Source organism: Rhamphochromis longiceps, linkage group LG7 (genome assembly GCF_057381845.1).
Source record: "Rhamphochromis longiceps isolate RC_006_pf linkage group LG7, R_longiceps_female_GT1.1, whole genome shotgun sequence".
Taxonomy (NCBI): Eukaryota; Metazoa; Chordata; class Actinopteri; order Cichliformes; family Cichlidae; genus Rhamphochromis; species Rhamphochromis longiceps.
This window is the reverse complement of record NC_140563.1, coordinates 63,300,546-63,314,894: the sequence shown is the minus strand read 5'-3', so window position 1 is coordinate 63,314,894 and position 14,349 is coordinate 63,300,546. Positions and strand designations below refer to the sequence as shown.

The window sequence follows — 14,349 nt, the reverse complement described above, 5'->3', positions numbered from 1 at the left end:
TTATGTTATTAAAATATTTTCGTGTGAATTATTTGCTTTATATTCATTTTATACATTGTGGGCATGGTCATCATGCCAACTGTGTTTCATTGATAATATCACTTTACAGGTTGTTATCCTTGCTATTATTAATTTCAAATACTCTAAAGATAATTTCTACTGTAATTTTCCCTTTGTTTATCTTTATTTCGTACTTTTTATATTTATATCTACTCAGTGGGGTCTGTTTTCAACCCTTTTAAACTAACTCAAACTACTTTGATCTCTAGTTTTCACTTAATAAGGGATTATTATGTTCTTCCTGATATGGGTGTTGCTGCACATGCGGCTGCAGGAATGAGTGATGGTTTACTAAAAGGATTGTGGACACTGCACAGTGTCTCGTCTTCTGGTTTTACTAAACTGGCAGTTGGATTCTGTTCTTCTGACTGTTTATATTTTGTTTTCTTAAATCTCTCTCTGTTTTTGTCCGGCGTCTGGACTTTTCTTTTCTCACCACTGCTCGTCAGCAGGAATGAGTTTTAATTTCACTTGCTTGATTACCCATCTTATTTATGTATTTACTTATTTTTGTTTATTAAGTAATATATACACGATACAGCTGCTATCACCTTCGCTGGTATTAGAGACGAGAGTGGTTGCTCACACGCCCTTCTACTTTCGGACTATTTCCAAAAGCGGTGTGAACTTTACGAGACGGAACTCGACCGTTCTCTCAACTCGCCAGCACGTCAGTGAATAGCAGTAAAAGAAAAACACAGTAGGAGCAGCTCAGTCTCTTATTGGACCGTGAAAATTCAGCTTGCTCCGTTAATTAAAACAATACACACACACACATTCACATTCACACCTATTCGCGCGATCGGAACCCTTATCATAAGGGGAGCTGCCAGTCTTTCTGTAGACGAGCTACTTATTCCCTAGACCCTGTCTAGACCCAGCTGGGGGAGCTACCCAGAGCTCCAAACCTAACCCACAGAAGTGGGGAGCTTCCAGTCGACGAGCTCCAAGCTACCAGCCGACGAGCTACTTTAAACCCACAGAGGTGGGGAGCTTCCAGTCGCGACGAGCTACTTTCGCTATTTTAAATTCCCTGAATTTAAAATACGCTTTTACGCAAGATTGTGTCAGTGTGTCTGTATCTACCTGGTCGGTGTCGCCGGGTCTGGTCCACCTCGATCGGGCCCCACCACCGTGGGTCGCTTTCTAAGACGTTGGCCAAGACCCGAATTTAACGCTCTTGGTCTTTTTCCACACACCTGGTGTGTGGGCTGTCGACAGGCGAACAACGTGGACTGGTCACGGAGATGGGACACGATGGAGGTGATCCGGCTGTCGAAGGACCAAGAAATGTTGGGGGAAAACTCTGTAAAAGACCCAGGAGAAATAAAGACACAATGAGACAAAGTTACTTTCTTTATCAAACGTGTACACGGGTGAGCTGCGAAGAACAACTCACCCCATGCACAGTGGCTTGGTAATTTTTATAGGCACAGAGCACAGAGACAGTGAGAACAGGATAACAAATAATAAACAGATAAAATAAAACAACTCCATATATGGTGCTAGTCTCGTCAGCAGAGAGCTAGGGAAGATAAAACAATCTAAAACAATATGTCCCAGAAACAAGATGTGTTTGCTGGGAAAGTCTAAAAAGATAATTCTAAACTAATCTAACCATAGGCAAAGGGCAGACAAAAGGCATCTTTGTACATTTAAAAGAAGGTAAAGAAACATAGAATCATTTTTCCTGTAACATACACAGTTTTAAAATTACACAGTTTTAAAATTAAAGTGACTCAAAGGTGAATAAATAACTGTAAGTGAGTAAAAGTGAGTCGGCAAAAGTGTCGGCAGTATAAAAAGAGTGTAGAGTAGTTTATGTTTATGGGTATGGGAAAGGGCAGCATGGTGGTACAGTGGTTAGCACTGTTGCCGCACAGCAAGAAGGTCCTGAGTTCAATTCCACCATCAGGCCGGGGTCTTTCTGTGTGGAGTTTGCATGTTCTCCCCGTGTTTGCGTGGGTTCTCTCTGGGTACTCCGGCTTCCTCCCACTGTCCAAAGACATGCACTTAGTGGGGATAGGTTAATTGGTTAATCCAAATTGCCCATAGGTGTGAATATGTGAGTGCGAATGGTTGTCTGTCTCTGTGTGTTAGCCCTGCGACAGACTGGCGACCTGTCCAGGGTGTACCCCGCCTCTCGCCCTATGACAGCTGGGATAGGCTCCAGCGCCCCCCGCGACCCTGAAAAGGATAAGCGGACGCGAATGGATGGATGGATGGTATGGGAAATGTTCTTATCGGCTGGAGTTAAAAAGCAGAGTGGCTTTGGGGACAAAGGTGGCTCTCCTCTTCTCAGTCCTGCAGAAAATGCAGCAGAGGCGTAGCCCAGAGGGGAGCCATTGAAATGCGGGGTGAAAAATGTGAGAGGGGTCACTGATGATTTTGGCTGCCTGTCTAAGGCCCTGTTGGCTGAAAACCTGTGCCATAGTTCTGACAGTCCAATGATTTTAGAGCGCACTGATGCAGTGTGCTGCAGTCTGTTCCTGTTCTGAAGGCTGAGGGAGTGGAACCAGCAGGTGAGAGAGAAGGTCATGATGCTTTCCAGGAAGGCATAGTAAAAATCCAATCCAATCCAATCCAATTTTATTTATAAAGCACTTTAAAATACCCAGCACAGGAACAAAGTGCTGTACAGAAAATAAGTTAACACTAGGAGTCCCAGGCTTCTACCTTTCTACCTTTAAAACCCGCCACCAGCCAAATGGCTGGTAGGCTTTTAGCTAAGCTTTAGCTTCAGCCAAGTGGAAGCTAAATTGGCTAGTCATTCATATGTATATTAGGTTGTTACCTGGGAATTCTGGAGGGAGGGGAGTGGGGGTGTGTGGATGAGGGGGTGGGGGAGCTGCTAAAAGCTGTGCACTTCCTTTTGTGTTTCATCTTGATGCATTCTCAATCATCCAGGGAAATAAATCTCCAAAAGTCACCAACTTGGAGTGTTTCAGTTTGCCGTCTTAGGGAGAAATCAACACACATGGGTGTATGTCCTTTGTTGCTGAGATTTATTGATAAAAACAGTACAAAAAATCAACCATTTGTACACATTTTTACAAATAATTATAAAAAGTGAGTGAGTACATTTCAACATTTTCAGCAATCACTCACAATCCTGGCACTGCCATGGTATCTGTAGTCTGCATTTACCTTGGCTTGGCTTCCTGATCAATTGTCCACTACCAAAAGGAAGCCAAGCCCTGTGATCACACCTTGTTTTGTTGTAAAGGGTGACAGGGCTTGGCTTCCTTTTGGTAGTGGAGCATTGATCAGTCGTCCATTGTGGCATCAATGTGATCACACCTTGTTTTGTTGTAATGGGTGACAGGGCTAGGCTTCCTTTTGGTAGTGGAGCATTGATCAGTCGTCCATTGTGGCATCAATGTGATCACACCTTGTTTTGTTGTAAAGGGTGGCAGGGTTTGGCTTCCTTTTGGTAGTGGAGCATTGATCAGGAAGCCAAGCCCTATATATATGATACAATCTCACTGCACTTAGCCTAATCCTTCATTGCCCTGAAGAATTCTGTGGTGTACGGACCTCCTCTCCAAGGAAAGAAAATGCAGAGAAGACTCACCACTCAGCAGGCCTTGGAAATGATCCTGAGGGAAGTCGACCCTTGTGACTCGGATGGAGAAGACCTACAAGTTCAGCCGGATTCGGACTCAGAGCTGTCTGATCAGTCTTCCGGTTAGTTGCATTTCATGTTACTTCCTATTTCATTTCAAATAAGTAAGTGGATGTAGTTTGTAAGTAAGATATTTCAGACATTATTCTGATACAGAGGAGGAGATACTGGACCTTCCCATTGCTCACAATTTGAATTTGTTCACACTGCAGATGAGGAGACTGCTTCTGCACCTAAAAAGAGAGCTTGTTTGGGGACTGAGACAGCGAAAGATGGCACAGTGTGGCGTGAAGAACAGGTGGGGACCTGTCTCCCTTTCACCCCAATAGAAGCGTACGCTGCAGATGGAGAGCCAACGGCTAAGGCCAGGAGAAATATCACGAGTCGCCTTCGGAGCTTCCTGTGTTTCATCACTTTTGACATGCTTCATAGCATTCAAGAATGGACTGTTCAACATGCACAGCAAACGGAGCATGTTCATTGGTTCATGGACCTCCCTGAACTAATGGCATTTATTGCAATTGTCATCTTGCGGGGGGTTACCAGGGTTCCATCTCTAAATGACTGCTGGTCAGCAAACCTGGGAAACCCACAGATAATTGGAACTATGGCACGAAACCGCTTCCAAGAAATCATGCAACACCTACGCTTTGATGACAAGTCCACCCGCAGTAATTGAGCAAAGACTGATAAGTTCGCTGCAATTTCCAGTTTGTGGGGATCATTTGTCACCAACTGCATCACGTGCTACAACCCTGGTCTACATATCACCGTTGATGAACAGCTTTTCCCATCAAAGACTCGGTGCTGTTTCCTGCAGTATATTGCAAGTAAACCTGACAAGTTTGGGATCAAGTTTTAGGCTTGCGACCTAAAATCCAAGTACATTTGCAATGTCTTCCCATATCTTGGCAAGGACCCCAGTCGTCCCACTGGGGAGAGACTTTCTGAAAATGTAGTAATGAGGCTGATGGAACCATTCCTAGACAAGGGCAGAAATGTTACCACGGACAATTTTTTCACATCGCTTTCACTTGCGCAAAAACTTCTTAGACGGAAAACCACCATCCTCGGCACAGTCAACAAGATTCGCAGGGAAATTCCTCAATCCACTAGACAGGCAGATCGCAATGAATTCACCACTCAGGTATGTTGCAGGTCTTTTGTGGTTCTATGTTTATGTGTTTCATTGTGTGTAAAAGTGCTATGGAAATAACAATTTATCTTATTTCTTAGGTGTTTTCAACCTCTGCTGCCACGCTGACGGCGTATGCGGCCAAACGGAAGAAGACAGTCTATATTCTTAGCAGCATGCACGGCGTGGTTCAGACTGATAACACTACCAAAAGGAAGCCAAACACTGTCACCCTTTACAACAAAACAAAGTGTGGCGTGGATGTGATGGACCAGATGGTTCGGGAGTACACTGTCCGCAGAGGAACACGGCGCTGGCCAGTTGCCGTGTTTTATAACATGATTGACATGGCAGCACTGAATGCACATGTGCTGTATCAAGCATGCTCCGGGACGAAGGAAAGACGGGTGGACTTCCTGGTGGAGCTTGCAAGGGAGTTAGCTCACTCTCATGTAGCTGCGAAGAAGGCAAGAAAAGAACAGTTGCCTTTGACACAACCCTCCACACCGAGCCCTGGAAAAAGAGCCATGTGTCAGGTCAAACACAATTGCAAGAACAATCATGCCACTGTGTGATGTGTTCACTGCAACAGATACACATGTGGTAAATGCAGACTACAGATACCATGGCAGTGCCAGGATTGTGAGTGATTGCTGAAAATGTTGAAATGTACTCACTCACTTTTTATAATTATTTGTAAAAATGTGTACAAATGGTTGATTTTTTGTACTGTTTTTATCAATAAATCTCAGCAACAAAGGACATACACCCATGTGTGTTGATTTCTCCCTAAGATGGCAAACTGAAACACTCCAAGTTGGTGACTTTTGGAGATTTATTTCCCTGGATGATTGAGAATGCATCAAGATGAAACACAAAAGGAAGTGCACAGCTTTTAGCAGCTCCCCCACGCCCTCAATCACACACCCCCACTCCCCTCCCTCCAGAATTCCCAGGTAACAACCTAATATACATATGAATGACTAGCCAATTTAGCTTCCACTTGGCTGAAGCTAAAGCTTAGCTAAAAGCCATTTGGCTGCTCTCCGGGTTTTAAAGGTAGAAAAAGCCAAATGGCAGTCCGTGGTGATGTAAGTGTTAAAACAATAGAATAACAAAAAACAGCAAATTAAATAAATAAAACACATAAGACATAAAATTAAAACAGCCCTATGTTAAAGCAAAAACAAGATAAAACAGCATCGAATCACCTAAAAACAACTAAAATAAAAATAAAAAACCAACATCTCACGTGGTGTCAAAGGCCAAGGTAAAGAGGTGGGTTTTCAAGAGTGACTTAAAAACAGATAAAGAAGTGGCCTGTCTAATCTCTAAAGGAAGCTCGTTCCACCGTTTGGGAGCTGCTACAGCAAAAGCACGATCTCCTCTAAGTTTACGCCCAGTCCTGGGTATCTTCAGGAGCAGCTGATCAGCTGACCTGAGAGAGCGGGTGGGTGTATAAGGCTGTAGCAGCTCAGAGAGATAAGATGGAGCTAGGCCATGGAGAGCTTTAACAGTAAATAAAAGAATTTTAAAATGAATCCTAAAAGAAATGGGCAGCCAGTGAAGTGAAGCTAAAACAGGGGAAATGTGCTCAAACTTTCGAATGCCAGTTAAAAGACGAGCTGCGGCATTTTGCACCCTCTGTAGATGACTAATATATAATGCACTGACCCCTATATAAAGTGCATTACAGTAATCCAGCCGAGTGCTAACAAAGGCGTGGATCACTGTCTCAAAGTGCTGCCGTGAAAGAATTGGCTTTATTTTTGCCAGCTAAAAAGTCATCATGATGGGTGTGCTGACTCCAAAGGAGTTGAGTTTCCTAAGGAGGTATAGTCGTTGGTGGCACCTCCTGACAAGGCTGGACTGGGACAAAAAATCGGCCCGGGCATTTTGACTAGAGACCGGCCCACCAGGATAAAGATTGAAAATGTGACGTCATTCACCGCAAAGGATTCTGGGAACTTGTGGCAAGAGGTACTAGCGAACTCCGTTACACAGCGATAAAAAGAAACCCAAAAAATGGCAAGAAGCTGTTGTATTATTAACTGCCGGTCGCATGACAGCCACGGGAAGCCGACGGGTAAAGAGATCGTTTTTTTTAATCGGATTACGTCGTTGAAGAGAAATTTAAGCCATGTTTCCGAAGTAAGAGCCGACGGATGGTCTGGATATACCAAATATAACGTCCCAGAACACTCCAGCTCACAGGTTAGTCTGCTCCAAGCATTCCCACAAAGGTCAGAGTTTTGTAGTAGTTAATACGTCATTTTTCTTAACATAATTGGTGATATAGGTTACAAGCAAGTCTGGCGCTGAACAGAAATTGTCGCGCTATGCTCCTTTGTTTATTGTGCATAAATAGTGAATTGTCCTGACACAGTATTGCGTTTCGCTTCTGTTATTATGGCACATTGACAAAAACATATACTTTTATTCACAGGATAAAACAGTTGCTTTGTATCACTAATTGTCCAGTGCGATTACAACATACAATATTATTGTCACTGCTACATTTCTGTAATGAACCAGAAATTATTTCCACTACTAATTAATTACCGTTGAGCTCAAAGGTTATATTAATAAACTGTTAACGAATGTGTATTTATGACGACGATTTGTGAGACTGGTAAACTTACCTTTGTTCGTACGATGGTCTTTCGTTCTACACGGTGCATTTCAAGGTCCTGCACCCATCCGTCGGTAAACTGTACCTGGGCTTGTTGCAGTGACCTGAAGTTACTAAACTTCATGAGTGTATGCACTCACTCCAAGAAGCGTATAATTATAAATCTGAGCGTGGTGAAAGTTGGGCAGCACGCTAACGTCTTTTGTCCACTCTGTGTGCTCGTAAGGGTCTGACCCTTTCACTCCTTTGATTTTTCCTCGTATCTTTTCTTTGTCTTTTCGTCGAGTCTGTCTTTGTACGGACCGGCATTGTTCTCCTTTTGTTTTATACATTCCTTTTTTTGTGCGGCAAAGAAAAAACAAGAAGGTATTGGAACCGGAGAATGAACGTTTAGCGGTGCTGCAAATGCTTGCATTTGATGCGGTACTTGGATTGTTTTGCCACTAGTTCCCGGCATGCAATGCGCGAAAATCACGTGATTGCTAAACAAGGGGGAGGGTAAATCCGTCTCCTCGGCTGTAATTGGTCCAGCCCAGAGTCGATCATGACCAATTACCCAATCCAACACCTTTCATTATATATACCCTTCCTAAAAAAAAAAAATCCATCGGCCCATAAAAACAAAAAAATCGCCAGCGGCCCACCGGGCAAATGCCCGGTATGCCCGATGGCCAGTCCAGCTATGCCTCCTGAGAATCTTCTCTGTGTTGGCAGAGAATTTCAGGAGGTTGTCAAAGATGGTTCCCAGGTATTTGTACTCCTCAACTACCTCCACTGGCTTCCCATGGATGGTGGTGGTGACTGAAGCAGCCAGATCCCTCTGCCTATACCGGAGAAGATCACCACCATCTCTTTGGTTTTGCTCACATTCAGTTCAAGTTTGGAGCTGTCACCACTCTACAAACTCCTGCAGAGCGGGCCCGTGGTGTTGTGAGGGGCCTGACAGCAGTGACAGCATATTTCATCAGCATATTTCTCAGTCATCCAGGTCATTGTGGTTTAAGGAGCTTGGAAAGAAAAAAGCGTATGGACTTAAGTCTTTAAGACTTAAGACTTTAAGTTGCTTGAAGACGTCTCACCTCTCATCCAAGAAGCTTCTTCAGTTCTAGCGTCACATGGTGGAGAGTCCCAGATTTAAGACCTGTGGGAGTATACCCCCAAGAGGGACATGGACCCCCTATTGATCCTCTACCTCTACCTAATCACACAAGCCAAAATGTGAATAGATGATCTATAATCCAGATCATTATAGATCTGGATAAATAGATCTATAAACCTATATATTCTATATAACCTATGTAGCATAATATGTATGCGTTATATATTATATATTAATATATAACGCATATCAATATATAATATGCGTTATATATTGATTTCATAAATCAATTATAGTTCATAAACTGCTACGTCAGCAGCATTTTAAAGTCACCGATGGCCCAGATTTGAACTGCTTTTCCAGAGTATCAAGAGTCAAAAGAGAAACTAAGAGTGCTCTCATGTGTGTACTTTGTTCTACCAAATCTAATCAGTTGAGTTTATAAAGTCAGTGAACTTTTCTGTTGTTTCAGCATTTCACCTAGAATGTGGCGATAAGTAGCTAATTTGTCTGATATGAAATATTATCATAAGACCCTTATGAAAAGGACACCGAGGGAACAGTTTACCCTGCCCGGGATAGGGTTACCGGGGCCCCGCCCTGGAGCCAGGCCCGGGGAGGGTGCCCGAGGGCGAGCGTCTGGTGGCCGGGCCTTAGTCCATGGGGCCCGGCCGGGCACAGCCCGAAGAGGAGACATGGGCCCATCCTCCCGCAGGCCCACCACCCGCAGGAGGCGCCATAGGGGTCGGGTGCATTGTGTGCCGGGTGGCGGCCAGGAGCGGAGGCCCTGGCGGACTGACCCCCGGCTGCCAAGACTGGCAATAGGGACATGGAATGTCACCTCTCTGGTGGGGAAGGAGCCTGAGTTAGTGCGTGAGGTTGAGAGGTACCGGTTAGATATAGTCGGGCTCACCTCTACGCATGGCTTGGGCTCTGGAACCAGTCTCCTGGAGAGGGGCTGGACTCTGTCTCAGTCTGGAGTTGCCCCTGGTGAGAGGCGGCGGGCTGGGGTGGGTATTCTAATATCCCCTCGGCTTGCTGCCGGTACGTTGGGGTTTTTCCCGGTGGACGAGAGGGTTTGTTCCCTGCGCCTTAGGGTCGGGGAACGGGTCCTGACTGTCATCTGCGCTTATGCGCCGAGTGGCAGTTCAGAGTACCCAGCCTTCTTAGAGTCCCTGGGGGGGGGGGTGCTGGAGGGTGCTCCACCTGGAGACTCTGTTGTCCTGCTGGGAGACTTCAATGCTCACGTGGGTAACGACAGCGAGACCTGGAGGGGCGTGATTGGGAGGAACGGCCTCCCTGATCTGAACCCGAGCGGTGCTTTGTTATTGGACTTCTGTGCTAATCACAGTTTGGCCATAACGAACACCCTGTTCGAACATAAGAGTGTCCATAAGTGCACGTGGCACCAGGACGCTCTAGGCCGTAGGTCGATGATCGATTTTGTAATCGTATCAGCAGACCTGCGACCATATGTTCTGGACACTCAGGTAAAGAGAGGGGCTGAGCTGTCAACTGATCACCACCTGGTGGTGAGTTGGATCAGGTGGCGGGGGAGGACGCTGGACAGACCTGGTGCACCTAAACGCGTAGTGAGGGTGTGCTGGGAACGTCTAGCAGAGGCCCCAGTCCGCGAGATCTTCAACGCACACCTCCGGCAGAGCTTCAACAGCATTCCGAGGGAGACTGGGGACATTGAGTCCGAACGGACCATGTTCAGCGTCTCCATAGCCGAAGCTGCTGCATTGAGCTGCGGCCGCAAGGTGGTTGGTGCCTGCCGTGGTGGTAATCCCCGAACCAAATGGTGGACACCAGAGGTGAAGGGAGCCACCAGGCTGAAGAAGGAGTCCTATCGGGCTTGGTTAGCCTGTGGGACTCCGGAGGCAGCCGACAGGTATCGACAGGCCAAGCAGAATGCGGCTCGGGCAGTGGCTGAAGCAAAAACTCGGGTGTGGGAGGAGTTCGGAGAGGCCATGGAAAAAGACTTTCGGACTGCCTCGAAGAGATTCTGGCAAACCGTCAGGCGTCTCAGGAGGGGAAAGCGGTGCTCTACCTGCACTGTGTATAGTGCTGGCGGAGCGCTGCTGACGTCGACTGAGAAAATTGTCAGGCGGTGGAAGGAATACTTCGAGGACCTCCTTAATCCCACTGACACGTCTTCCGAGGAGGAAGCAGAGTCTGGGGATGAGGGGAATGACCCGCCAATTTCCGGGGGCGAGGTCACTGAGGCAGTTAAACAACTCCTTGGTGGCAGAGCCCCTGGTGTTGATGAGGTCCGCCCCGAGTTCCTGAAGGCTCTGGACGTTGTAGGGCTGTCCTGGTTGACACGCCTCTGCAATGTTGCGTGGAGATCAGGGGCAGTACCTGTGGACTGGCAGACCGGGGTGGTGGTCCCCATCTTTAAGAAGGGGGACCGGAGGGTGTGTTCCAACTACAGGGGGATCACACTCCTCAGCCTCCCTGGGAAAGTCTATGCCAGGGTGCTGGAAAGGAGAGTTCGTCCGTTAGTCGAACCTCGGATACAGGAGGAACAATGCGGTTTTCGTCCTGGTCGTGGAACACTGGACCAGCTCTTTATCCTCTCCAGGATACTTGAGGGTGCATGGGAGTTTGCCCAACCAGTCTACATGTGTTTTGTGGACTTGGAGAAGGCATTCGACCGTGTCCCTCGGGGTGTCCTGTGGGAGGTGTTGCGGGAATATGGGGTGTCTGGCCCATTGCTACGGGCCATTCGATCCCTATACAACCGTTGCAAGAGCTTGGTTCGCATTGCCGGCAATAAGTCGGACTCGTTCCCGGTGGGTGATGGGCTCCGCCAGGGCTGCCCTTTGTCTCCGGTTCTGTTCATAATTTTTATGGACAGGATTTCTAGGCGCAGCCAAGTGGCGGAGGGCTTTCGCTTTGGTGGCCTCAGAATCTCATCTCTGATTTTTGCAGATGATGTGGTTCTGTTGGCTTCATCGGGTGAGGGCCTCCAGCTCGCACTGGAACGGTTCGCAGCCGAGTGTGAAGCAGCGGGAATGAGGATCAGCACCTCCAAATCTGAGGCCATGGTTCTCAGCCGGAAAAGGGTGGAGTGCCCACTCCGGGTCGGGGATGAGTTCCTGCCCCAAGTGGAGGAGTTCAAGTATCTCGGGGTCTTGTTCGCGAGTGATGGGAGAAGGGAGCCGGAGATCGACAGACGGATTGGGGCTGCAGCTGCAGTAATGCGGACGCTGCACCGGTCCGTCGTGGTGAAGAGGGAGCTGAGTGTAAAAGCGAAGCTCTCAATTTACCGGTCGATCTACATCCCTACCCTCACCTATGGCCACGAGCTGTGAGTAGTGACCGAAAGAACGAGATTGGGGATACAAGCGGCAGAAATGAGCTTCCTCCGAAGGGTGGCTGGCGTCTCCCTTAGAGACAGGGTGAGAAGTTTGGCCATCCGGGAGGGGCTCAGAGTAGAGCAGCTGCTGCTCCACATCGAAAGGAGCCAGCTGAGGTGGTTCGGGCATCTGACAAGGATGCCCCCTGGGCGCCTCCTGGGTGAGGTGTTCCAGGCATGTCCCACCGGGAGGAGGCCCCGGGGCAGACCCAGGACACGCTGGAGAGATTATATCTCTCGGCTGGCCTGGGAACGCCTTGGTATTCCCCCGGATAAGCTGGAGGAGGTGGCTGGGGAGAGGGAGGTCTGGGCCTCTTTGCTTAGGCTGCTGCCCCCGCGATCCGGCCCCGGATAAAGCGGATGAAGATGGATGGATGGATGAAATATTATCTTATGAAACAGTTAAGGTTGTCGTCAATTTGTGTAAATCTAAAGGGTCTAACTCATGATTTTGCGTCTTTAACTCAGTGTTTTTTGTTTGTGAACTTTTGAATCTTGGTTAATCATTGTTGTAGTATTCCTAGAGTGAATTATGTTTCCTAGTTTAGTTTTCTTACATTTATGTGTTTTCTGATTATTGCGCTTATCTCTGTGGTTTTGGTTTAGTTCCCTTAGTGTTTCCTGATTTATTTTCACAGCACCTTGTTTCATGTGCATCATATTTAGTTTTGCTTCCTTGGTCAGATTTGTTCCAGCTCCGTTTCCACCTGTTACCCATCCTCTCATTATCCTGTGTATTTAAGTCATCAGTCTTTCTCTGTTTCCTGTCATGTCATTGTCATCTGGCTTTGTATGCATGCTCCTTGTGCCTTAATGTTCCCTAGTACAGTGGGGCAAAAAAGTATTTAGTCAGCCACCGATTGTGCAAGTTCCCCCACCTAAAATGATGACAGAGGTCAGTAATTTGCACCAGAGGTACACTTCAACTGTGAGAGACAGAATGTGAAAAAAAAATCCATGAATCCACATGGTAGGATTTGTAAAGAATTTATTCGTAAATCAGGGTGGAAAATAAGTATTTGGTCAATAACAAAAATACAACTTAATACTTTGTAACATAACCTTTGTTGGCAATAACAGAGGTCAAACGTTTACTATAGGTCTTTACCAGGTTTGCACACACAGTAGCTGGTATTTTGGCCCATTCCTCCATGCAGATCTTCTCGAGAGCAGTGATGTTTTGGGGCTGTCGCCGAGCAACACGGACTTTCAACTCCCGCCACAGATTTTCTATGGGGTTGAGGTCTGGAGACTGGCTAGGCCACTCCAGGACTTTCAAATGCTTCTTACGGAGCCACTCCTTTGTTGCCCGGGCGGTGTGTTTTGGATCATTGTCATGTTGGAAGACCCAGCCTCGTTTCATCTTCAAAGTTCTCACTGATGGAAGGAGGTTTTGGCTCAAAATCTCACGATACATGGCCCCATTCATTCTGTCCTTAACACGGATCAGTCGTCCTGTCCCCTTGGCAGAAAAACAGCCCCATAGCATGATGTTTCCACCCCCATGCTTCACAGTAGGTATGGTGTTCTTGGGATGCAACTCAGTATTCTTCTTCCTCCAAACACGACGAGTTGAGTTTATACCAAAAAGTTCTACTTTGGTTTCATCTGACCACATGACATTCTCCCAATCCTCTGCTGCATCATCCATGTGCTCTCTGGCAAACTTCAGACGGGCCTGGACATGCACTGGCTTCAGCAGCGGTACACGTCTGGCACTGCGGGATTTGATTCCCTGCCGTTGTAGTGTGTTACTGATGGTGACCTTTGTTACTTTGGTCCCAGCTCTCTGCAGGTCATTCACCAGGTCCCCCCGTGTGGTTCTGGGATCTTTGCTCACCGTTCTCATGATCATTTTGACCCCACGGGATGAGATCTTGCGTGGAGCCCCAGATCGTGGGAGATTATCAGTGGTCTTGTATGTCTTCCATTTTCTGATGATTGCTCCCACAGTTGATTTTTTCACACCAAGCTGCTTGCCTATTGTAGATTCACTCTTCCCAGTCTGGTGCAGGTCTACAATACTTTTCCTGGTGTCCTTCGAAAGCTCTTTGGTCTTGGCCATGGCGGCGTTTGGAGTCTGACTGTTTGAGGCTGTGGACAGGTGTCTTTTATACAGATGATGAGTTCAAACAGGTGCCATTCATACAGGTAACGAGTGGGGGACAGAAAAGCTTCTTACAGAAGACATTACAGGTCTGTGAGAGCCAGAGATTTTCCTTGTTTGAGGTGACCAAATACTTATTTTCCACCCTAATTTACGGATAAATTCTTTACAAATCCTACCATGTGAATTCATGGATTTTTTTTTCACATTCTGTCTCTCACAGTTGAAGTGTACCTCTGGTGCAAATTACTGACCTCTGTCATCATTTTAAGTGGGGGAACTTGCACAATCGGTGGCTGACTAAATACTTTTTTGCCCCACTGTATG

General features: G+C 46.8%; 1 protein-coding gene across 3 annotated transcripts in view; it reads right to left on the bottom strand.

Moving 5' to 3' along the window:
* myo18b (myosin XVIIIB) overlaps window positions 1-14,349 on the bottom strand; it is a 99,311-nt gene that overhangs the window by 5,946 nt on the left and 79,016 nt on the right. The window contains exon 44 of one of the 3 annotated variants that reach the window (XR_014912788.1): window positions 1,147-1,366. The exons of 1 other annotated variant lie outside the window; for it this stretch is intronic. The gene's annotated coding sequence lies outside the window, so the exon portion shown is untranslated. Of the gene's footprint in view, window positions 1-386; window positions 1,367-14,349 lie in introns of those variants that run through there. One more of the 3 variants, XM_085414772.1, reaches the window with a different exon arrangement.